The sequence below is a fragment of the Euprymna scolopes genome, chromosome 23 (assembly GCF_053919585.1).
Source record: "Euprymna scolopes isolate OS-2025 chromosome 23, ASM5391958v1, whole genome shotgun sequence".
Lineage (NCBI taxonomy): Eukaryota > Metazoa > Mollusca > Cephalopoda > Sepiida > Sepiolidae > Euprymna > Euprymna scolopes.
This window is the reverse complement of record NC_136504.1, coordinates 105,912,140-105,939,836: the sequence shown is the minus strand read 5'-3', so window position 1 is coordinate 105,939,836 and position 27,697 is coordinate 105,912,140. Positions and strand designations below refer to the sequence as shown.

Genomic DNA, 27,697 nt, shown 5'->3' with positions numbered 1-27,697 from the left:
CCATACCCTGTCAAAAGCCTTAGATATATCTAGAGCTACCGCTCTGCCTTCCCCCGCTTTGTCCAGTGAATGGTATATACGTTTAGAGATCACAGTGAGGATGTCTGCTGTGGAACGGGCTTGTCTAAATCCATGCTTCCTATCTTGGGTTAAGCATATCGGGGATGGAAATAACGCACTGTTGCTAGCATATAAAGCAATGCTCCTTGTATAAGCAAATGGAGCTTAGGCATTTGGACAATATTTGAACATTGTAATTTCGCATACCATCCAAGCCGCAGCCAGATAGTGTAACGGTGAGAGTGCTGACTGTAGCCTTGGCAGTCGAATTGTGATTGTTAGTCTAGCCGCACTAGTAAGCTGTGATACATATATGTAAATGGCTCTCTCTTTCTCCCCCGTCTCTCTCTCTCTCTCTCTCTCTCTCTCTCTCTCTCTATGTATATATATATACATATATATATATATATATATGTATTTCTATATATATATGTATATATATGTATGTATATATGTATATACATATGCATGTATATATATATATATGTATATATATGTATGTATATATATGTATGTATATATATGTATATATATATGTATATACATGTATGTATATATATATGTATATATATGTATGTATATATATGTATTTATATGTATGTATATATATATATATGTATTTATATGTATGCATATATATATATATATATATATATATATATATATATATATATGTATATATCACCGGACTATCCATTCATGTGAAATCTTTTTATTATTTTTCTTTTGCCTCCTGTTCCTCATTACCTTACCGTTTTTTTTAACCAAGTAAGATCTTTTACTTACTTGTAGTTTCATTAAATACTTTTATATGCAAAATCCGATCCTGCATTTTGCTAATTCCTGCCCTCTGATGAGAAGGAGAGTATTTCTTCGAAACTCCGCGGATTAAGGACTATCCACTTATCTTGTGCTTCCTATTTTAAAATTAAATATGTTTTTAACTCTTTTTCAAGATGTCTTTTAACATATTTTATTAATCATTTGTTCATATATATAAGTATATATATGTATATATTTATATATATGTATGTATATATATGTATGTATATATATATGTATGTATATATATATATATATATATATATATATATATATATATATATATATATATATATATATACATACGCACACTTTTACTCCGAGTAAGTTAAAGAGCGTGTCTTTTGTCTTTTAAAGCCCTTGAAGTGTTGAACGTTTTACGTTAGACGTTCAACGATACTTCAAAGGTTATAAATATTGAACCGATTCCTTATTCAAATTAAGAAGTATACACTTGGACGCACATTTACGTAAGTGATTGTATTATCTATTGATTTATTTGAATCAATTTTTATTTTGTTTCTGGTTAGTCAAATTATTGAATATTCATGAATATCTATCTATCTATCTATCTATCTATCTATCTATCTGTCTGTCCGTCTCTCTCTCTCTCTCTCTCTCTCTCTCTCTCTCTCTCTCTCTCTCTATATATATATATATATATATATATATATATATATATATATATATATATATATATATATGACTACTTCATTTAATTACATAAATCTATATACGAAAATATAAGTTTGTGTAATTTTTTTTAGTATTTACTTCAACAATGCTCAATATATAGGTAGAGCTAGGTAGTAAGTTATAAAAAAATTCATAACTTACTATTTACTATATATATATACATATATATGTATGTGTGTGGGGGGGTATAGATTTTTTTTACGTGGTAGTCACCACTTATCAAGGCCCGGAGGCCACTCAGGGATAAGGGTTATTGCGTGTACAGTAATCAATGAGATAGTATTGTAGTAATCATTAGTATTGGAGATTTGATAGAGTGTCTTACTTAAGGGGGCGGTTTGTCAGGAATTTGTTTATGTTGGATTTGAAGACATCCAAGTTCTAGTCAGGTGGGAAACAGGCGAACGGAAGAGAGTTCCACAATCGTGCACTTCTGAGAAAGAAGCTCTGCTCATGGAATCTACGTTTGGATTTAGGCACAGATAAAGAGTGATATATATAAATATAATTGTACATTTCTTGCTAATAGATAATCTAAATAAAAAAAACTACGGGCCTGATTACTTCGACATTTTGCTAAAGCATTTTCATCGTATCCATGTGTGTTTGTATATCACCCTTTTTAGTTATAACGTTCTACTTAATTTTTATTTAATAAATTAAGTGGTTTTCTCTGTAGCGATTTTATGACGGAGTTAATTACATCAAGAGGGTACCCATTATTGGACAAAGTATTAGTAATCATTTTTAGTTCTTCATCCAATTTAGATTGTGAACAAATCACGAGAGCACGATGTGTTAAGGTTCAAATCTAGTTATATTCTCGTTTGTTAGGGCAAAATGAATCCCACTTTGTATACAAACCAGTAAACGTTGGTTGACGGTAAACTGGTCCTCTTGATGTGATTAACTCCGTCATAAAAAGGAAAATAAATTATTTTTCTCAAATAAAATGTAAGATGGCGGCTGAATGTCCAATTTACATTCGTTTACCTTAGTTAGGGATAGTAAGTGAAAAAATCGCCAAACAGATTAGCTCAGCTGTGAAACATTGCTATTTTCCCTCTAATGTACGTGTTGTGTTTTCGACAAAACCATTATTGCCATCCTCTCGAAAGGATGTTCTGCCCCCCCCATCATATGAATAATGTTATTTATAAATTTAAATGTAGTTGCAGTGCCAACTACGTGGGCGGAACAACCCTCAAATTAGATGGTCGCGCCCAACAACATGTACCTAGTAAAATCCAGAATGGAATCTACCAACGAACGGACATTTTGAGCAATACGTATGGTTCCGCTATAACGGACCATTTGCTTAAACCTCGCGATGTGCAATGAATTTCAGCAGTGACTCATTTTCTAGCCTGAGTCACGATCACTCGCTATTCCATTTGAAGGTCTTGGAGACTATTCACGTTCGGTTAAGGAGACCTTCTCTCTGTAAGCAGAAGGTTTGTCTTTTAGTTTTGGACGTGATTTGTCTCTAAGGCGTTTCCTCCCCATCTCATAACGATAGATTTATTTTAGTCGTTCCTCTCACCCCCTCACCCCGATAATTTGATTTTATTTTAACTGCTCCCCACGTTTAAATACGTTTCCCTATAATAAAAAAAGGAAAGCCCACGATTTGGCTTTTGAAAAGTGAGGGCGAAACCAGGTCGACCTACTCTACCCCATTATCTATTTTTTTTTTTTCATTAAGTATTTTTCCGTCCATCTTTTTATCATGCGTACAAGAAAAACTCAGTCTTCCCTTTTTCATAGCTATAATAAAGTTTTGTACCCCCCAAATAACGAAATATATATACACACACACACACATATATATATATATATATATATATATATATATATATATATATATATATATATATATACGCGCGTGTGTGCGTTGTGTGTGTGAACTTTTATAAAATTTTTTCTACAGTCGGCAAATCAGACAATCACTACATTTGCACAGAAAACAAGGACATAAACAATTAAGAAACATGGATTTTCTTTTTCTTTTTTCTTTGTTTTTCATTTAAACAGCAACGTGTGGCTGAGTGAATATATATATATATATATATATATATATATATATATATATATATATATATATATATATATATATATATATATATATACTAGCATTGATACCCGGCGTTGCCCGGATGTTTGGAGGTGTATGCTGATTAAAAAAAAAAGAAAAGGTCAATTTTTTAAATTTTGACCCCTATTATTATCCCTTAACATTTATTGTTTTGGGTTCAAATTGAGTTATTAAGTTAGATCCATGTCCAAGGAACCTATATCTAAAATTTCTGGTGTTTAGACCCAAAATCCGTGGAGGAGTTTGAGGGAGTTCTCAGAGGTCAAATCGTTGAACTTTGACCCCTTAGCCAAATTTCCGGCCGAAAACCAATCACATAGATTTTCCCAAATCTCAGTATCCTGTATATCAAATTTCGAGTCTGTAGACTTAAAATTGACAGAGTTATTCCGTAGGGAAATGTACATACACAGACAGACACACAGACACACAGATACACAGACACGTTCACTTTTATAGATATACTAGCATTTCAGCCCGGCGTTGCCCGGGTGTTTGGATGTGTATGTTGAGCAAAAAAAAAAAAAATGTGGTAGTAGGAAGGCAGTCTCGAAAACCCCTGACGTCTATGCTGTTACGACCACCGCCAAACCGGAAGTGGCATTTTTAAAAATTAAGGCTAGACAATCGAAAAGAGAGGATGACTTTCAAAAATATCGGCGAAAAAACGACCCCCCCCCCGTAGAAAAGTGCTCAGTTGAAGGTGAAGATATTAATGTTTTTAGCCAATTTTTCGATATTTGTCGTCTGAAAGGTCGAACTTCAAAACGATACTGATCTTGGTAAAATCCGTCGCCTCTGTCAAAAGTTTTAGGCAGACATGCAAACATACATACATAGATTTATATATTGGTAACTAAAAATTTTCGACCCAAACCGATGAAAAAGCTTGCCCTATCTCTGAAAAACCTTTATGTAAAATTTCAAATGTTTAGACAAGAAATTGTGTGATTAATTTGGTAGAAACCACAGAGGTGATTTTTTTTTAAATTTGACCCCTATTATGACCCCTTAACATTTATTGTTTTGGGATCAAATCGAGTTATTAAGTTAGATCCATGTCCAAGGAACCTATATCTAAAATTTCAAGTGTTTACACCCAAAATTGTCTGAGTAGTTTGGTAGAGTTCTCAAAAGTCACATCGTTGAACTTTGACCCCTTAACAGCCACCAAATCTCTGGCCGAAAACCGATCCCAAAGATTTTCCCAAAATTCAGTACCCTGTATATTAAATGTGGATTAAAATTGACAGAGTTATTGCGTAGGGAAATGTGCAAACGCAGACAGACACACACACACATATATATATATATATATATATATATATATATATATATATATATATAACAGTGAAAGTATCTGTCTGTCTGTGTACATTTCCCTACACAATAACTCCATCAACTTTTAGTCTACAGACTCGAAATTTGATATACAGGGTAGTGAGATTTGGGGAAATCTTTGTAATCCGTTTTCGGCCAGAAATTTGGCTGTTAAGTGACCAAAGGTAAACGATTTGACCTGTGAGAACTCTACCAAACTCCAATTTTCGGTACAAACACTTGAAATTTTAGATATAGGTTCCTTGGACGTGGATCTAACTTAATAACTTGATTTGAGCCCAAAACAATAAATATTAAGGGGTCATAATAGGGGCCAAAGTTTTTAAAAAAAATTTTACCTCTGCGGTCTCTACTAAATTACTAAAGGCAATTTCTGGTCTAAACATTTGAAATTTTGCATAAAGGGTATTCAAAGGCAGGGTAAGGCTTTTAATGTGTTTGGGTCGAAAATTTGAGCTACAACTATATAAATCTATCTATTTATGTTTGCATGTCTGCCTAAACCTTTCGACAGACGCGACTGATTTTCACAACATCAGAATCGTTTTGAAGCTCGACCCTTCAGACGACAAATACCGAAAAATTAGCTAAAAATATTAATTTCTTCACCTTCAACTGGGCACTTTTCTACAGGGAAGGGTTGCTTTTTTCGGCGGTTTTTTCGAAAGTCATCTCCCCCCTTTTCGATTGTCTAGCCTTAATTTAAACGTACATCACTTCCGGTTTGGCGGTAGTCGTAACAGCAAAGACGTCAGTTTTTTTCCCTGCTCTTTTCCTCCTTTGCGGTACGGGTTCGAGCCTGCCTTCCTACTACCACTTATTTATTTATTATTTTATTTATTTATTTTTTGCTCAACACACACTTCTAAACACCCGGGCAACGCCACGCTGAAATGCTAGTATATATATATATATATATATATATATATATATATATATATATATATATATATATATATATATATATATATATATATATATATATTATGTACATGTTTGCTTTCTCGAATTCACATTATTCCTAATGTTTTTCAGGGATCATCAGATGTTTCCCATGAAACATTGTTTTGAGGATTTTAAAACTAAACAGTATATTAAATCATAGCTTCCCAGTAGTGTGGATCAAATCCCACCCCTCCTTAATCATTTTAATTATATAATCACACACACACACACACACACACACACACACACACACATATATATATATATATATGTGTGTGTGTGTGTGTGTGTTTTCAATTTGTATTTACATAAGCAGTAATTTGTTGCTACACAGTCGTGAGCGTGTTTCAGTCTTCCAGCGTTTATTAACTAGAGACCTCTTCAGGTAACAACGCTTGTATTCAAAAGCGGAATTCTTAATGAAAAACGAAAATCAACTTTCAGCAAATAAATGTTTTTCGTTAAAAAGAAAAGGTCAACGGGTGAAGTTCAGCTCTGTGGAGAACAAGGTTTATTGAGTGCGGATTTATTTATTTTTTATTTTATTGTATTTGATTTATTTATATATTTAATTATTTATTTTAGGGAATGGAATACGTAGGGCTGGGGTCGAGAAGTTAAGTTTGGAGGCCAAAACGGATATAGATGCTGTCTTTAACAAGTGTTTGCTCCGTCTGCCTGCTGTTTGCTGCCAGTCTAAAACCTATATTTTGATTCTTTTTTTTTTAATTTTTTTTCTTTTAGGGTTCTCATATCTTTCTGTAAAAAGATTCGCCCGGATCTATCGACCATTTCTTGAACTCCTAGGGATTGAGGGAAGGGAAAGGGGGTAGGAGACGTAAGAGAGAAAAGAGAGAAAGAGACAAAGGATGATGGAAGAAGAGGGAGGAGAGGGAGATTGAGAAGAAAGAAAGAAAGGAAAAAAGGAAGAAAGGGAAAGAGAGAAGGAGGGAGAGGGCGCCCATAATTTGTTTAATAGTGGTAGTTTGTTTTCTCTCGCTTTACCAAAACCTGTTATTCCAGACCATTCCATTTGTTAGCTTTATGTTTGTTTATTTATAAGTATATTTATAAATTTGTTATTTATAGTCATAAAAGTGTCGTAATAATAGCAATTGCAAACTCAGAATGTATTTCATTATTAAACCTTTAATGATCAAATGCAGTCATTTGTTATGACAGCGATCATAATTATTTAAAAATGGCGGATGAATTGCTACTAACTAGCAATGATATTACTTTACTGAAGGTTATATTAATTATTTGTGAATAGTAATACCCATACACGAGGGACGACCCTCGCGCATATATATATATATATATATATATATATATATATATATATATATATATATATATATATATATATATATATATATATATGCGCATATATATATAACTATTTTATTTATTCACATAAATTTAATATACGAAAGTATAGATTTATGCGTAAACTTAAAGTATTTACTTCAAAAGTGCTCAATACGTAGGTAGAGCTAGTTAGTAATTTATAAAATATATATGGCGATTAAGTTACACTGAATATTCTGTGTTTCATCCAACTATAGGATTCTTCAGGCTTATAATATGTATATATGTGTGCATGTATATGTGTGTACACATAGGTATATTTATATGTATATAAAAAAAGGAGAACGTCTACCTAAAACCACTAACCTAGTTCTAAAACAGATCCTTTGTTTGATAAAATGCATGCCCATTGGCTGATAGGAAGGGGCGCGGTGGATACTAGAAAGCTGATTGGCCAACTAGAAATCCTCAACATATATAAAAGAAAGAGGCAACCACACAATTCGCGTATAAGCCTGACGAATCCTATAGTTGGATGAAACGCAGAATATTCAGTGTAGCTTAATCGCCATATATATTTTATAAATTACTATATATATATATATATATATATATATATATATATATATATATATATATATATATATATATGTCAGGTCATGTCATATGCTACTTATACCATGTAACCCAGTACTACCTACCTCATGGTCGGGTCACCGGCGACTAAACTGGTCCCCCCCCAGACTTGTTTGGTGAGGAGGGTGGCTAGTCTCCCTGAAGGATTAAAAACAAGACCTTCCAAAGGACGAATGAACCTTTTTTCGGGTTCAACAGCCAATTAGCACCGTGTGTGTGTTTTTTATGTATGTGTTGTGGTGGAGAGGGCTTCCGTAAGCCGTGATGAAAGCAACCTTTTATGTATGTGTTGTGGTGGAGAGGGCTCCCGTAAGCCGTGGTGAAAGCAACCTTTCTAGAAGCAAATCTCTTATTTAAAAAACCATAAAGCGGGAAACCAGTACCCGCATTAAGCTGGTCTGCAGTTTAACTGGTTGCTGGCTATCTTGCTCTTGCTTGTTGCTGGATCTCAGCATTTTGAATCGAGAGAGACTTATCTGTCGTACAAAGCTAAGACTCTGTAACATCATATGTGTATAGATACTCCCGCGGGCATTTATCTATTAAAATGGTCCTGTGGCGATGGAAGTTATTTTTGGGCTCATGGACTCTAAGTGTCTGAGGGAGTGGCACTCGTCTGACAAGACGTTGCAATCATATATATATGTATATATATACGCAAAGGTCGTTCCTCATTTTTTTTAACTAAAAATGTTGAAAAGCTATGAAGCCGGGGGGGGGACTACAATTAAAACGAGCGGCCGTTTGTTCCCCGAAATTTATTTTCTACATATAGTCACCATAATTCTCAATGCACTTTTGCAAGGAATTCACTGACGCATTCCTGCTTCTGAAGCACACCCATGATAAGGTGTTGTTTTCGTAGAGTCTCACACCGTCAATATCTGGAAGAGAGAAACGAAATATTCAGGTCATGAATGCATAAGTTCAGTCATAATAACAATGCAATTTGCTATTCCTTTCTGATCCATTCGGGAAGAATAAAAAATAGGAGGCATTACATGTTGAACGTATGTACACGTTTCACTTGTTTGCTATTGTATTAGTTGATAAATGCACAAGTTCCGCATGTTGCATCATATTGATTGTTATTTTTTTATGTCTTTTTTATGTGTTCTATTGTTTTTATTGTTTCTATTGTTTCTATTCTTTATTTCCTATTGTTTTGAAGATTTATAATAACAAGCTGAACCCGTTAATTTTCACGGTAGTCGAAAATTGCGAGCATGAAAAGAAATATGGTTAAGCTTAAACATGGAAAAGTAAAAGACAAGATATTCTAGTAAAAAATATAACAAATTTATAACTTAAAATATTCCAGCGTTAAGAATTGATTATATAATGTTATAAATTGAATTTAAAAAAAAAATCTTAATGCTGCAATATTTTAAGTTATAAATTTATATTTTTACTAGAATATCTTGCCCCATTTTTTTTCTAGTTCAAACAACTGTTAACATGCTGTAATTCACTGTTCTACACCCGAGCCGTAAACAAGTCTACTTCTCCCCGCACGACACTGCCCCCCCCCCCAATTTATTTTTTGGTTTATAGTCTTTGCGGGTGGGTATACTGACAACATATATCAAGGTTAAACTTGGGGCAAATATATTGACAATCCCCCACCTTCATAAAATAGGGTATCTTTTTTTTTTTTTTTTTTTACACGGTGGTCACCACTTACCAAGGCCCGGAAGCCATTCAGGGATAAGGGTTATTGCAAGTACATTACGTTAGTGTGGAGATTTGATGAAGTGTTTACTTAAGGGGGCGGTTCATTAGGAATTTGTTAACGTTGGACTTGAACACATCCAAGTTGTAGTCAGGTGGGAAGCAGGCAGACGGAGCAGAGTGCAGTTCTAAGAAAGAAGCTTTGTTCATGGAATCCACGTTTTGATTTAGGCACAGATAAAGAGTGGGGGAAATTTTTCACAGTGGATTCAGCTAGACGGGTGTTTTTCGTGAAAGATTGGCGAGGGGGGACCAGAGATTGGAGTTCAGACGATCTATTTCGAAAGCCGTTCCTACCATGGCGAGGTTGGGGATGTTTACTCGATACGATGTTTTTAACATAATGGAGTTGGGGTGTCTATTCTGAAAGCAGTTCTTAACATTAGGACGTTGGGGATTGGCTACCAACAACAGCTGTAGTTTAATTCTTTTACGAGAGGGGCATTAACAGGTCCTGCCAGTATAACAAATAAATGACAAAAATCCATGTTCCAAATTTTCCGTATTGACCATCTTATAATTTATTCCTTTAAGTACGCTGACATGCACAATTCTTCACAGCATCTGTTTCGTAGTGTAAAATCGCTCATTTAATTATTATATCAATCAATGAATTTATTCTGCCCTTAACTCATCGGAAGAAAAAATATGTTTTACGTCTTAAAAGAAAATAAATGCATGTGGGCATGATTAATCCGAAAATTAGGAGAAAAGTTTTTTTTTTAAACGACTTTTAAACATTATTTTGTGCTGCAGAACAGGTGCTGCCAAGAATTGTGCATGTCAACTTACTTAAAGGAATAAATTGTAAGATGGTCAACATCTTGAAATTCGGAATATAGACTTTTGTCATTTATTTGTTATATATGCCCAGTAATTACATTGAGCTTCAAAAATTAAAGGATTGGTATGAATAAAAGGTGAAATACAATTGGAAAACATATTTACACACACACACACACACACACACACACACACACACACACACACATACATATATATATATATATATATATATATATATATATACGGAATTTATTACCGTGAGTCCAGAATGAGTTTACAAATTGTTTCAGCTAGAGGAAAATCCCCAAAGAGAGGAAAAATCCAACTAGCATCGTCAGAATAGGAAAATCCCCAAAGAGAGGAAAAATCCAACTAGCATCGTCAGAATTCATAGATGGACTAAGATAACTTAGTCCATCAATGAATTCTGACGATGCTAGTTGGATTTTTCCTCTCTTTGGGGATTTTCCTCTAGCTGAAACAATTTGTAAACTCATTCTGGACTCACGGTAATAAATTTCCTATATACTGCTCTGACTACACATTGAGCACTCTCGTCCGGTTTTTTCACCACTGGTAAATATATATATATATATATATATATATATTATATATATATATATATATATATATATATATATATATATATATATATATATATATATATATATATACTAATAGTAGTAGAATACCCGTCACAAGACGGGCATAAGCAATAAATCTAGCATTAGTTTTAAATCTTAATGCATTTTTCTTTCTTTAGGAGGTATAGTATGATTTCATTGCCCGTTCCCTCATATATTAAAGGTTACAAATTAATTGATATGCCCACATTACGCTCTAGGTTGTCTAGAATACATATTCCATAATTCATTATGTTAAGTGCAGTAGTTTAGAATTTTACCACACACACACACACACACACACACACACACACACACACACACATATATATATATATATATATATATATATATATATATATATATATATATATGGACACACGCGCACACACCGACTCTTTTAAAAATATAATCTCTATATTAGTAAAATAGAAACGATTTGCGCATCCAGAAAACAAAACATTATAGAAATACAAACACAGGCGGCACATATAAATTCAATATCGTCAGGTTACTTGCGATTTTATTTAATATCGTACATTCCTATAATATTTCCGAGTAAAGCCACTTTCCCGCACACAAATGGTAGCAGGATATTTACTCAGTCATTATTATGTCCTCTACCTCTCATAGTTTACACCGTTGCCAAAATATTTCATGGTGTTCAATTATTATACGCGTCCGTGATTATTTAATTTTATCATTTCTGTTTTGGTTCTTTGGCTTCCACCAGTTTGATCGGCTGCTCAGATTCGCTCATCGGTTTAAGAGATTGTTTTTTTCGAACAGTTTTAGAATTAGTTTCGTTAGATTCAACATGGCGTCCGTTCTCATTCGCTTTGATAAAAACATAGAAAATTAATTATAACAGACACCAAAGTACTGCGCAGATTTTCAAACTGCTTACGGCGAAGAATATATACAGTTTTATAGCGTCTTCAAAATATACTATACAAAACTGTTCATTTCCAGCAAATACATAACTTTATACGTTAATTAGATTAAATTGTTCTTCAACGTCCGTAAGTACACACTACGGTATGTTCTCTCACTGGCCAATAGCCAGTTTCAATTCGGGCTGTAACGTCGACAGATGAAACATAACATTTGTTAAAAATAAATCTAGCACTTTTCTATTGCATAATTTTTCGTAGTTTTTGGAATTTATAATAATTTCGACAATTTTTTTAATACTAAAAGTGTCGGTGTATTTTTAACAAGAAATTAGCTATGATTACATTCTGGCGTTGTATGTTTAAAAACGTCTCACTCTTAATTTCAGACAATTTAAATCAAGGGAAGTAAGTCATAAGTCAGTTTGTCATACTGAAGTGGTTGCACAACTGTTCTACATTAAAAACATACGGACGTAGTAACACATCCGGGTCTTTAATAACAGATCATTTTCTTAAAAAACCGTCTTTTACTACGAACTTCAGCGTTTACCATTTTGAGTCGTTATTTTCACCTGTATATCTTGTAGACTATTCACGTTCGTTTGAAGAGACTTTCTCTTTGTAAACAGAAGGAATGTTTGAATGCGAAACCGGTAAGGTGGTCATCCTATCTTTTTTTCTTTTGATCATGAATATCAAAACGTGTCTTTCTCTCATAACTGCAATATAAAAATAAAACCATACAATAAAACTTGATAATTCGACAAATTCTATGTTTACTTGTAATCATTTTTCTGCTGGATCATTTTTCGCAAGTTTTTGGATTTGACATGACACGTAAGTACGAGATGATGTTTTCACTCACAATGTGTTGGTTTAAAACAGTATTAATCTGGCGTTTATTCAGATTAGCACCAATAGCGATAAAGAAAAATAAAGAAAAACCTATTTGTCACGAACTTAAGATTCATATTCCAAAAATCACAAAAATTTATCAAGTAGGGCTTTTTTTTATTTTACGAAAACCAAATTTGCCGTTTTTTTTTGTTTTTTTTTTGTTTTGTTTTTTTTAGTAATAAGTAACAAGCAAGACCATGTTTTTCCTACAGAATTTAATAAAGGGAAGTAATCAGTGATTATTTTTAACAGTTTCCACGTGTATTAGGATTATTTGTCCTTGTCCACTGATTCGTTATGACGTTTTTTCACCATCATCGAAACAGTAAATTTAGATTTTCTGGAATAAAAAAAAACTATTTGATCAAATTACGTGATTTTTGGAATTTTACATCTTCGCCCCGTGACTGATGCGTATACCATACAGACATTTATGTATTTTCTTGTATTTAAAAAGCTGCCATGAGTGCCAATCTGAATTAAAAGCCTCTGTTCAGTCTCGAAAGACAAAGGATACACCCTGTAGGGGCAGCTGCACATGTAATTGTGAGGCAAGGGTCGCACAATCCTCAACCACACCTCTCCTTAATCGGCACTGTTTGAGTCCAGTGGCAAGGAGAAGTCCAGGACGACTGGTAACAATGCCGGGATAAGCAGAGAGTACATACAGCACCTGATAGCCACAAATTGTTGCCCATCCGGTATTGGCCAGGTTCATCGTTGCTTAACTTCTGTGATCTGGCTGGAACTGGAATCGATTATACAGCATAATCATGTTGACACACTAGTTCCCGTCAGATCACCGAAGTTAAGCAACGTTGAGCCTGGTCATTACTAAAATGGGTGACCAATTTGGGAATACAGGTGCTGTGTGTAGGAGGTTGTCAACACCTCCCTGCAAAAAGTTGAAAAAAACTAACGTCGTCATCTCCCCTGACGGGGATATACATGCGACTGGGGACCGCTTCTGAATTTCATACTCCCATGAAACTTCCTCCTTCGGGGGAAGCCGGTTAAACTCTGAATAGGGTTGGTGCTGACTGCACACAACCGGTGTGTCAAACGCGATTATGCTAATTTGAATAAGCAACGTATACGTATACGATTCGATCACATTTTATTAAACAGAAACAATTTAATTAGATTTTCCCTATTTTATCTGCATATTTTTCGTCCCCCCAAGGAGGGTGGACTTGTAAATTCACCCTTGTCCGTTCGTCCGTTCGTCTGTCCGCACTTTTAGAAATTTAAATGTAATGTGAACTAGAATCTCGCTGTACACCTTTCCACTTTTCTCAATAACTACGCCTTGTAATTTTTAAAAGATTGGCACAAACATTAAACATGATATGAGTAAAAAAGTAACAGAACGGATTTTCCGAGTAAACTCCGGTTGCCCCCTAGGGGTGCCTTTCGGGTTATAATGGCTAAAATTGACACATTTGTGCTTATATAAAAAAAAAATTGATGCATTGGATTTTCATAAAACTTCCTGAAACGTTGTAACTAACTGATTTCTATATAATTTTGTTTGTCTATACTTCGCAAATACTCCTGGGTATGCCCCAGTGGTTCTTTTATGGCTAATAAAAACACTCCGTTTCGGAGACTATTTTACCATATTTGTCCAAAATTTTCTGTGTATGTCTATTTAACAGTTATGCAAGGTACTGAACTCAAATTTAAATATTGTTGGGGCCTTGGGGACTTTTGGGGTTAAATGAGGTAGAGGTGGAGTGGGGGCGCAAATGATGGACTTAGTAATTTCTTTTTTTTTTTGCATGGTGCGGAACTCAAATTTACATATGTTAATGCCTAAAGCTGGATGTTTGTTCATTTTTACCAGGATTTGACGTCCCCTGGGGGACTTTTGGGGCTAAATGGGGTGGGGCAATGCTGAACTTAGTCATTTTTTTATGCTTCATTTACTGTGTACAAACGGGGACCATGCATGCTTCACTTGTTATATTATTTGCAAGTGTCTCCATAAGAATAGCTGTTTAATAATTTCACTTTTATTTTCTACTTGCATGGGTGCCCGGCGTTGCCCGGGTGTTGTTTGGAGGTGTGTGTTGAGCAAAAAAAAAAATGGGAGTAGGAAAGCAGGCTTGAACCTGTACCGCGAAGGAGGAAAAGAACGGGGAAAAAAGTGACATCTTTGCTGTTACGACCACTGCCAAACCGGAAGTGACTTAGGTTTAAATTAATCGAAACCTAGATTTGAACACAGTTGAACTACTCCAGCATTGGGCATTGTCCATCACAAGAGCCTCCGTTGAAAAAATACAGTTTTTCGTCAGCCAAATTAAGAGGAATAGAATTCACCAGACTAAAACATCCACGAAAGACCAACCCCATAAAAATATTTGGAGAAATGTGGAAATTTAAAGGACTGCTATAAACTATACTTCTGGATCTCTTCGAGATTAATACTACTACATAAAGCAGTTATAGCGATTTGATGGACCTGTACCTCTTGTTCATAAACGAGAAAGTATGTATTCAAGTTTCTAGGCCTGGCCTGTCTATATAAACATAAATGTGATGGCCTTCTAATTCGAACTTCAAGAAATTTAAAGTTTTAAGGTGGACGCTTGAAACTACCGTTCCTAGTGAATTTAATTTAAACCCACGGGCCTTTTGTTCACCGAACTCTTACGCTTCCCCGGCTTATTATACATCTATTTTTTTTAATACGGATATATGCATGTGTATGCATATATATGTGTATATATATATATATATATATATATATATATATATATATATATATATATATATATATATATATATTACTTTATTTTATACGAGTCCATTCAGTCCTCAACCCCATTTCCTGCTATTTTAACCCCCTCCCACCTGTCTGTATCCCTTTCTTTCACGCACCCCTAATAATTTAGTATTAACAGTATCTACACTATTATTATTGGTAATGGTTGTGGTGATGTTTGGAGGTAGTGGTAGAAACATTATCATTATTATTACTGCACTGTTTTTAACGCTATCACTATTGTTATTATTATTATTGTTTTTATCATTCATCATTATAATTGATATCATTATTATCGCTACCATAATTGCTACCATTATCTCCATTTTCACTGTTATTAACAGTAATTTTGAATTTAATTTTATCACAACTATTGATAACATTATATTTAATGTTTAAATTTAATGTTTACTTTTAATTTTGCCTTTATTTTTATTTTATTTTATTTTTCTGAATATAAAATTTATTTTCATATTCAATACACCCCTATTCAACCATAATATATATGCCCCTTAATCTCAATACTATGTTAAAGACAACTTATATTCTTAGATATAATACTATATATAATAAGCTTCTCATTATTTATTTAGAATTCATTAAAGCTTCCCCCAACACTCTATAATTCCTGTTAATCTTTTTCATCCCTAACAAACCTTACACTCGACGCCGCGTCTCCTCCATGCTACCTAGCACCTTCACTACTCTTCTGATGAGAAGCGTTAGGCTTCGAAATGCCCTGACATAAAGAGTCCCTTCTATTCCCCAAATTTTGCCTCTATTCCATTATTCAATAAATGATCCATTTTATATCTACCTATATATAGTTTTGTGTCTTCATTTCATACTCTTGTTGTCCTATTATATATATATATATATATATATATATATATATATATATATATATATATATATTATTATTATTATTATTATTATTATTATTATTATTATTAATATTATTATTATTCGAATACGACCCTGAATCATTCGACGCTATAGAAATAAAAAAAATAAAAAATAAAATTATTTTTTTTTATTTAGAGTCAAATGGTTCAGGGTTGCCTTACGTAGTCTCATGGACTAAAACAAATGGCTGTTTGTAGCGACCAAATGTAGCCGTTTACAATAGAATAAATAATAAAAAAAAAATTGGCTCTTGTTATCGAGCACTATCTCACAACCTCGTTGTATTCATTAGTTCCTACTTTTGCCCATCTCAAGCCTGAATGTATATATATATATATATTTATATATATAATGTAAGTTATAAAATATATATGGCGATATATTTTATAACTTACTAGCAAAGATACCCGTGCTTCGCATGGAGCTTTGTTGCGCACTCGGGTACCAAAATCTGTGGGCACCTTTCCAGTAAGTTGATGTTGTAAGAGCAACGATTGCATAAGGTGATTAACATTTTAACTACCTCTTGTAGTGACTGAAATTCAATCAGGAACTTCACAAAACATTTTCATCAAAAAGGAAGGTTACTTGATGTTACATAGTAAATTTTTCATTGAAGTAATTTTCAACTCTTGCTTAAATTTTATCTTGCACATTCAATACTAAAAACTTACCACAATCAGATCATGTCAGTTTTTCCTCATATCCATTTCTCGAACTTTTCACTGAAGAGCCTCAGGGTAAACTACATTTCTGCTGCTTTGATTTGGAGCCAGAATGTAGAGTTTTTCTGAACTTCCTCTCCGACTGATGGAGACGTAGAACATACCGTGACTGAAGCAGTCTGATGTCAAGTCTACGCCAATGGTGTTAAATGTCTGACCTTGACTTTTGTTTATGCTCATTGCAAAACACACCTTCACAGGAAATTGGAGTCTCCGGAATTTAAATGGAAGTTCTGAGTCCGATGGAACTAAGGGGATCCTTGGCAGTAGAACGGTTTCGCCTTTGTAGGGACCACAGGAAATGGTGGCCTCAAGTACATTGGTGTGCAATCTGGTGATAACACATCTGGTTCCGTTTGTTGTTTTTGGCGGTTCCAAGGATCGAAGAATCATGATTGGCGATCCAATTTTGAGATTTAAAATGTGTGGAGGCATTCCAGATATCTCCAAAGAGTTTAAAAACTCCACAGGGTAGTGAACAGCTTCATATTCATTAGTAGCCGAATCAACTGACTTGTATTGCTTTGTGTCTCCTGGAAATTCATCCATTATTGAATTGTTCAAATGATTCACATTGCTGTTTAATGGCGAAATAATAGCCCTCTCAGCAAGCCAATCCGGTGATTTTCCATTGTTTTGCAGGTCTGGGTACACTTTGTCTTTCAGTTGCTTCTGATTACCGACACATTTACCAAGCGCAGTTGGAATCTTAATTGTGTCAGGTGAAGAAGTGATAGGAAACTGACCATTACCGATTTGGAGAAGCAATTTTGAGAAGTCTGCTGCAACTGTGTTATCAGAGATATAGGCTCTCATATTAGTAGTCAGTCTCTTCACTATAACGTGCCTCCAGAGATAGGATTGTTTCAAACTTGCATTGACAATGTTAGCCCTTGTGCCATTTTTAACCACTGGGAGGATTTGACGGAAATCACCGCAAAATAAGGTTGGAATGCCACCCATGGGATTCTTGTTTCCTGTGATGTCTTGCAGTGTTCGGTCAATTGCTTCATAAGCACTCTTGTGCGTCATTGGGGCTTCGTCTACAATGATTGCAGAGGTGTCTCTAATTACATTTGCCAAGGCTGAGTTACCAGTAATTTTGCAAACTGGCTGATCCATTCGATGAGTATCCAAGGGTACTTTAAAAGTGCTGTGAAGAGTGCGGCCACCTTGTAGTAGAGTAGCAGCAATGCCACTGAATGCTGTTGCAAGCACAATCTTTCTCATGGATCTAATCTTTGCAAGGATCAAATTGATTACAAAAGTCTTGCCCGTACCACCTGGAGCATCAAGAAACATCATGTTTTTGTTCATTTCACCTTGTGCTTCCAACATTGCCATGAATGAATTGTAAACTTCTCTTTGAGAATCGGTCAGTTTTTCTTGCATATTTTCTGCTTGTAGGGAAAGTTCTTCAAGATTATAAGTAACTTCATGTTGATACTCTCTCGCGAGTCTTTCATCTCTCCCTTGCGTTGGTGCAGGTAATCCATAGCTTGCCAATGGTTGACCGCACATAAGGAGAACTTTTTCTTCAATTAGACAAAGAGTTTTATTGTAGATGTCCTCATTAAAATCTGCTTCTGGATTGTTAACTTCTTGCCTGTATCTGTGAAGAATGTCTTCAGATATTACATCACGAAAAGCCATCCAGATCTCAAGAGGATTTCTTGGCTCACAGGCTGTTAAAATTATCACAAATAGGCTTCGCAAATTTGAAGGTGATTGAGTGGCACTTGCCTCTCCTACTGCTTGATGCAAGTGATGGTCATTTTCTAGAAGGCCTCGAGCAAGGCACGCTGCTCTGTATGTTTCAAACACCTGACCATTGTATGCTCGCAAATTTTGAAATGAAGTTGGACCAGCAACCTCATTGAGCAACAGGCGTAAGAAATAACACTCCCCTGCTTTTGGACTAATCGTGTAGATTCTCCCAATGCATGGTGCCTTCCATACATCATCATTTTCAGTACCTTCAACTTGTACCCCACGCATTCTTCTCATCCATTTCTTTGTCGATTTGTTCCAAGTGTAAAACTCAGGGACTTCTACGTATTTGAGACCCCTTGCAAAGTCATCCTCATGGCAGAGTTGAAAAAATGCTGTCAAAGTTGTGGCAGGCGGTGGACCTTGGGCTCGTTCCAGAGCAGTATCAGCTGAGAACATGACACACTGCCCATTTTCAAGATGAACAGAAAGTTGTACAATTGGGGGGAAATGTTCATGGATGGGATGTTCCAATATCCTCCAGGCCGCCTCTGAACTGCCGACATACCTTGCATTCTGGAACTGCTGGATCTCATCCACAATGTGACTTTGTACTTGGCCTTGTTGGTTAGCTGCTCCATCAGTTCTTTGTAGTTCAAACACTGCTTGATCACATCCTTTATTCACGTATTTGAGGACATATTTGATGCTTTGGATCGAGCTGCAAATTTCTACGTTAATGTGAGCGTTGAACTGCTGAAGGAGGACCTTGTTGTACGGAACAATCCACTGGTTTGTTATTTCTTGATTAACATACCGACCATTTCTCTTCATCCTTATTGTACCAGTCTGGCCTCCATCTTCTGGTTTTCTTCGCCTGTACTTGGGGTAAGAGTCTTGGCCTTGCTCGGTACACTGAAGAAATTCTTTTGGGTATTTTTTGGAACATTTGTTGTCAATCATACATGGACAATTTGGATTAAATGGTCCACAAGGTCCATGCACCATATGTGCCATCACTTTAGCATGAAGATCAGGATCTTCCTCTTTGTCAGGGATCTCTGCAGATATGCAGAGATCCATTTTTTCTGGTAGAAGTTTGTCCTCTGGGGCCTGCCAGGTGAGGATGTGTGCATGCGGCAGTCCTCTTTTTTGATATTCAATACTGTACAGGAAAGCCCTCAGCCTGCCAAATCCTCCCTTTTTAATAAATTCAAGTAACTTTTTTAGCTTCTGCCTGAAAACCCTGGCAACAATATCTGGACGATCCTGAGGGTCTTGCCCTTGAAGACAATTTTCTGTAATTTCTGTCCACTTTGGATTTGTTGTGAACGTGATGAAGAGGTCGGCTCGGCCCATTCGCCGAACATATGCCATGGCATCACTTTGACGCTCAAACATGTATCGAGGGCCTCCTGTATAAGTTGCCGGAAGTACAACTCGTTGACCAAACTGTTCTGGATTCCCATCCTCCCTAAGAATCGAATCTCTCAAGTTGCTATAATTGTCAGCTCTCAGGGTCTGTTGCTCACGCCTCAGGAACTGTAAGCGTTCTGTTTCAATCTTGCAGTACACATCCACCAGCCATTGTTGAAATAGCCTTCGGTACCAGAGAAAATAGTTTCCAGGCCGAGTCATTAAATGGTACGAATAAAATTGCTGTTGGGTAACTTTTCGCACATTGGATGCCTTCATGTAGATGTTGTAAGATGGAGAACCATAGGGGTACATTAACGGGTACATTAAAGTATCGTAGAGGGGATGTAGTTCGGAGATCCATTTTAATGTATCATTTCTAAAACGCAAGACAATATCCCGGTTAGCTGTTGGTTCATTCTCCATTAATATTCCAATCTCATACGTTGTTGTTGGAGCATTGAATCGCCGTGGATGCTCTTCTTGCGGCCTTCGGTCTTCCCTTATGACAACTTTATGTTCTACCAAGTGTTCTTCTTCAATCCTCTCCTTTGTTGTTTTCAGCTGACAAATAAAGCTGTTGTTCTCATGTAAAAATTCAGTCAGACTTTGGAGAATGTCTCTATTGAGTCTACTGTCACGTCCCCGATTATGTAGTTCCTCTTCCAGACTATCCAAGAAGTAGACTTGAATAAACTTTGCTGTTTCATCTTCAGGTGGTAAAAGACTCCCAATCTGGTGGCAAACCTGGCCTCGAATTCTAAAAGAAGGATTCCACCCATGTACTGCCGCAATTTTGTGACCAAATGATGTCATTGCAAAACAATTGTTATAACAGCGTAGATTTTGCAGAAAATCTTTAGAGATGGGACCATTGCCGGAGAGCAAATCTTGAAGCAACTGAGGCAGTGGTGGAAAGCTATCAAGCACAACTTTGCCAGAAGAACAACAACAACCAGGGGTTTCTCCTTTAAATTTTACAGCTGAGCAATGTTGACATACTTTGTCCATTTTTCCTATATCAGCTGTAGTGAGAGAGTCATTTTTGTTGTAGAGCAATCCTTTTCTATTGCAGTGTTCTATTTCATGGTGTCTCAAAGCAGTCATTCGTTGTCTAGCTGCCTCGTTTTCTGTCAATTGCTGGGGCAAAGTCATACTCTCTCTCCATGCAGCCTCTCGTTGTTGCCCTTAGTATAGGCGAAAGCTTCGTTGGGTTTCCGATTCATTCTGATGTCGTTGAGCCACTCTCAACTGACCTTGTGTACGTCTACTTACCTCATATAATTCATTCGATCGTAATATTGCTTCTCTTTCCAGTGCATATCTTTGCCTTTCTTGAATTTCATCTTGTGATGAATTTAACCGCCTTACAGCATGTCTAGTTCTGTCAGCTTCACGTTGGGTTTCTCTTTCCAAATCTGACAGTCTTGCTCTCCTTTCTCTTTGACGTATCCTGTTAAGTTCTAGACGTCTTTCTCTATCTGAATTGTTTTCATTGGAGCGAATTGCAGCAACTCTTAGTCTATTAGCTTCCAATCTTTCCATTCTTTCTTCCTCACTTTCGTTTCTACTTCGTTTGGGTAGCATAATTTCGGTTTTAAACGGAATTGTTTAACGATATTAATGATTGTAAATTAATTAAGCGTAAAGGAAATGTATACTAACTGAAATGGACGAACTATAAATAATATTTCTGAATAGTACAATTATAAACAATTATATTGTACCTATTTACTATGCCTCCCCACGGGACAGAGTTAGACACCAGGGTCGTTTTTTAACGTGGAGAAAAGGTACAAAAATAAAAATTGTCTCAGTCGTGAAGGATTTCTCCTCCACCGAAAGAGAACAAGAAAATGAAGTGCAGCATCTGAAGAACAGATACTACACTTTGATCTTGACCAAAAGGAATGAATAAAAGCGACCTACGTGTGACTCATTACTTCCGGGTGTAAACGTCACAGTCTAAAAGTAATAATTAAAAAAAAAAAGTAAATGTAAAATAAATGTAATACCAACTTAGGTTAACTAAGTAAACAGTACAATTAAAACAGTTCTATTAAAACAAATAATTACTAAGATCTAGGTAATTGTTAGTCTCATTGTTATGGTTTTAAAGAAAAAAATGTGTAAAAAAAGTTCTGCTTTTGTGAGTACGTGTATTTCTTTTAAATTACATAACCTTTTTATTTTATTAATTATATCTCTTTTAAATTTATATATTTTGTTAGTAAACTGGAAAAAATTCAGTTGAATAAAACCTTGTTCGTGTTCTTTACGTTAAACTCATATTTTTATAAAAGGTTCATCCGGTTTAAAGAAAGCGCTAAGTTTAAATAAGACTGGAAATAACTAATTCAATATATAAATAGAAAAATGAAATAAATATAAGCTTTAAGTCTTAAGATAGTAATAATCAAAATGTAATAAATTATTTGTAGTTCAAATTTATGATAAGACAGGCTTTCGAAATAGGCTCGACCAGAAAGATTAAATTGGAACGAAATTATAATCTCCGTGCCATTTTCAAAACAACCCCACAAAAGTAACGATATCCTGCAGTTGGTTAAATGACAATGGTTGTAAGAAAAATGTAAAAGAAAATGCGCTTATCTGTTTATTTTGACCTGTTTTATTTAATTAAAAAAAAATTGGCTATAACTGGAAGAGAGCGTTATGTTTTGGGGGTTGTTTAAAAAATAGAATGGAAATAAAGTTAGTTCCGTTTTAATTGTCTTTAATTGCGGCAAGCGCTAACAAAATCGAAAAATCACTGTTTACATTCGAAATGTTAACTTTTATAGGTTTACAGGTTTGCTGACAAGGCTGGGGGTGTTTAATACAATTATTTTACTAAATTGATTTTTTTCATTTAAAAATAAAATTATTTCTTTTTTAATAAAGTTTTATTTTAAAATATTTGTTTTTGTTTATTTATATAAAATTACGATAGTTGAATTGTATTCTTTCAATTATATTGGCAAGTAAAATATAAAAGATTAAAACGGAACGAAATTGAAATTTCCATTACATTTTCAATACAATCCCAAAACATAAAGCTTTCCTCGCCAATGAATTGTTTTGATAATATACGTAAAGTGAAATAAATCGAATATAAAATTAAATGAAAATATATTAAATAATTAAATGTTAAATAGATTTTGTAAATAGTACAGTTGAAATGATTAGAATATTTCCAATATGTAATAAGGTCGAGGTAATTAGTTAAAGAGATTTAATATAATGTGATATGCAAATGAGCATAAGTCATTCGATATGGGGGTGGTTTGTAGACTAGTATATAAAGAAATTAGGCATAGATTCTTATGTCTCCTATAACAGAAACATCCTAAAATGGGTTCTAATGTTTCTCTACTAGGAGAGATCTACCCTCTTACCTCCTTTATATTTCGTTGATGATGGAGAGCTGTACACACAGACAGAAACACACGAACCCTATTACTTTATAAAAATATAGATTAACTAGCTCTACCTACGTATTGAGCACTCTTGAAATAAATACTTAAAGTTTACGCATAAATTTATATTTTCGTATATTAATTTATGTGAGTAAATGAAGTAGTTATATATATATATATATATATATATATATACATATATATATATATAGAGAGAGAGAAAGAGAGAGAGAGAGAAAGTGGGGGTTCTTTATAAAATGCAATACAATCTAGGGGTGTAATAGATAAATTCGACAATATAGTCTAGTTACACCCACTGTCAACAATCCCCCCACTCTCTATCTATGCCTAAATCTAAACACAAATTCCATGAACAAAGTTTCTTTCCTAGAACTATCCGCCCGTGAATTCTGTTCCGCTGGCCTACTTTCCAGCTGACTACAATATGGTTATCTTCAAGTCCAATGTAAATAAGTTCTTGTTGAGCCGTCCCTAATAATAATCAAATTCTACCCGATCTTCATTACTAACTATCACTATGCTGTTGTCTCTGTGACCAACGTGCGCTCATTAACCCTTATCCTCGAGTGGCCTTTGAACCTTGATAAGTCGTGACTTCCTTGTAAAAAAAATTCTGTTCAGATTCCAGAGTTCGACAGAATGATCTTTGAGTTTAACAAGATACACCTGAAAAAGTTTCAAGGTTACATCGGCCGAATAATTGTGAGAATAATACTCAAGATGAAAGCAATAGTCCGAATAATCCAAATAATACAGATTATGAACCAACAGAAATAATAAAGTTTAACGTGCACGTGTAAACTAAAATCTATTTCATATCTGACGAAGGGAAATTTTTCGGAAATATTATACAACACGTAACTTCTATCTGACAATGGTTAAAAATCATACATTATAAACGTTGATTGATGACAGAAGTAGTTTTAACAAGTGAATTTTAACGGCGAACATATACATATTCGTTTGCATATTTTAAAACAGGTAAAAATTACTCAAAAGTGATTTTTCCAGGACGATTAAATATTTATGAAATTCTGAAGTATATATATATATATATATATATATATATATATATATATATATATATATATATATATATATATATATAAATGTAACTGTTGGTTCGTTCGGAATTAATTGTCTAAAAAACCACGGGACGGATGGCTTCCACGTTTTGGTATAATATGTTTACTATATCCATGTGTGTTTTTATATATTTCTTTTTAATTATAACATTATACTTAATTTTTCTATGATAAATAGGTGGATTTCTTTGTACCGAGAGGCCATTTTTTTATTTAGGGACAATTATTTATTACCGCTTCCTGTCACGTGACCAGTGTTAGAATTTAGCGGTTTTCCTGCTAGATCTGAAGATTTCGTTTACAATCTAGCGGGAAATTCTAGAAAATCTGGAGGTATTTGGCACCCACACACCCGCATTAGATTATTAAAAAATAAAGAAAAGCGCTTGAAAATACTTTAATACATAAAATAAACTCATTCATGTAAGTAAAAAAAAGTAGCATTTATTGCCTTTGGTAACACTTATTTATTGATTATTTGTTTTGTTTTTCACCTTTTTTTCGACTAACCATTCTTAAATCTCACAATAAAATCGATTTTTCCAAGTACATTTTAGGTGGGGGGGGCATTCCAAACTCCGAAGTTTAGTTTAAAATACGATCTAAAAGTGTAAAAAGCAAGAAACAACAGCAAAAAAACAAACAAAAAAAAACGGGTTTGTATTACTGTACACATAGATTCGAAAAAGTTGTCAAAAAACAAATATATAACAAATAAATGTTATCAAAGGCAAGATAAGTTACTTTTCTGCCAAACTGGATATATTTTTCGTGTTTTTATTCAATGTAACATATTTATTAAACTCGAAAAACATACAGTGTTTACCGATGTATTCGAAAATTCAAGATGGCGTCTCACACCCTCTTTAACACCGTAAGTTTGGAAAAAGGTGTTATAAATAAAAAACTATACAAAATACTATTAAAAACCCGCCGAATATATGTCAACCTATGTCACAGTAACATGTATTGAGCGAGTTTTTAACAGTATTTTATCCGGTTTTTTATTTATAACATCTTTTCCCAAACTTACCGTGTTAAAGAGAGAATCAGACTCCATCTTGAATGTTCCAATACATCGGTAAACACTGTATGGTTTTCGAGCTGAATAAAAATGTTACATTCAATAAAAACACGAAAAATATATCCAGTTAGGTAGAAAAGTAACTTATCTTGCCTTTGATAACATTTATTTGTTATATATTTGTTTTTTGACAACTTTTTCGAATCTGTGTGTACAGTAATACAAACCCATAGTGAGAAAACACGGAACATTATGGAGTTTTTTTGGGGGGGGGATTAGCGATTTTTGAAAATTTCAGACGATAAGTTAAAAATCTAGCGATTTTCTGGACATTTCTTTCTCCTGATCTCGCGGGTTTTTTAAATCTCAGTTGACAACATTGCATCACTAAAAAAACACTACAGGCTTAATGTAAACAGAATGTGTTTACAATATCGGTAAATTTTCAATGGGTTTAATTACGTGATTATTGATAATGTAACCATGTGCTTGAACTTTAATTTGAATTAACCACACGTGGTCGCAAAATGAATGCCGACGCTCAAAGTGTATACACATTTTGACTCCTCCCTTTACTTAAAAATTCACCAAAAATCAGGAAATTAACGAATTTTAATGAAAATTGCAGTATTTTTCAAATAATGATCGCAGAATATAATGAACTAATTATTTTTACTAATTTATTTGTTATATATTTGTTTTTTGGGTTCCTGTTTTGGGTACCTTAGTGAAAATGTTTTATTTTGTTTAAACAAAAAATACCTTTACTAAAGTTATGGTTTTCAGTAGTAAATAAAAAACGCAAGAATTTATTTATGCTTTTTTTAAAGCATCGTAATTTGTAACAATAAAAATAATTTTTACAGTAACATTACGAAAAAAGCCCCTAAAGTCCGTATTAATGTATTCGATATAACTCGAAGGAAAATTAATTCTCGCATACTATTCAGGAAATTAAAGATTCAATTAGATTCCTATTTCAGTCACCTAAATTATTTAGGGTGAAATGAGTTTAGGAATTTATAGCCAAACCTAAATATTTTTTTGGTAAATATCCAGATACGCTACTATAGAACACCGACCACTCTAATTTGTTTGGGGGGTGATGTTGGGGCGCGCGCCAACATCACCCCCCCGCTCGCGCCCCCAATGTACAAAGTAAAATCTTCGGAAAATGTTAAATGGTGTTCTAATTGGTAAATGTCGGTGCGTTACTTACGGAAAATTTGAAAATTCGATGTTCCAGGTAAAAAAAAAAAAAAAACAGATAAATTACCCCCCTACTCCAACTTGGTGTGGTTTCATTTTCTTATTTTATTTCTTTTTCAGCTAATTTTAAATTTTCCACCCAAAAAGCGCTATAATGTATTTTTGAAAATTAGAAAATTCTATGTCCTGGAAAAAAAATCCCCTCCCCCCAACGTAGTTTGCTTGGTGAAGCCGTCGTTTATGCTACAGCGTGCATGCGCGTAGCATAAACGGAAGCTGCAAAATGGTGGAAAGAAGTTCGTGGGTTCAGGGATAAATACCATGCAAACGGTAAATTTGCCCCAAGTTTGACTATCAGATTCGTTGTCAGCGACCTCAATTACCTATAAAAAAAAGAAATTAGAGTGGTCGGTGTTCTGTAGTAGCGTATCTGGATATTTACCTTTTTTTTTTCTTGCTTAAAAAATAGCATTAATACAGTAAGTTAGGTAAACTGACTTTTTCGTTTAAAAATGGAATTATTTCCCTTTCGTTATTAACTTTTTTTTTTAATAAATATTTTGTGTTTTATAT

General features: G+C 34.3%; 1 protein-coding gene across 1 annotated transcript in view; it reads left to right on the top strand.

Annotated features, from left to right (window-relative positions):
• LOC145246119 (uncharacterized) overlaps positions 1 to 27,697 on the top strand; it is a 222,870-nt gene that overhangs the window by 119,815 nt on the left and 75,358 nt on the right. The gene's annotated exons all lie outside the window — the stretch shown is intronic.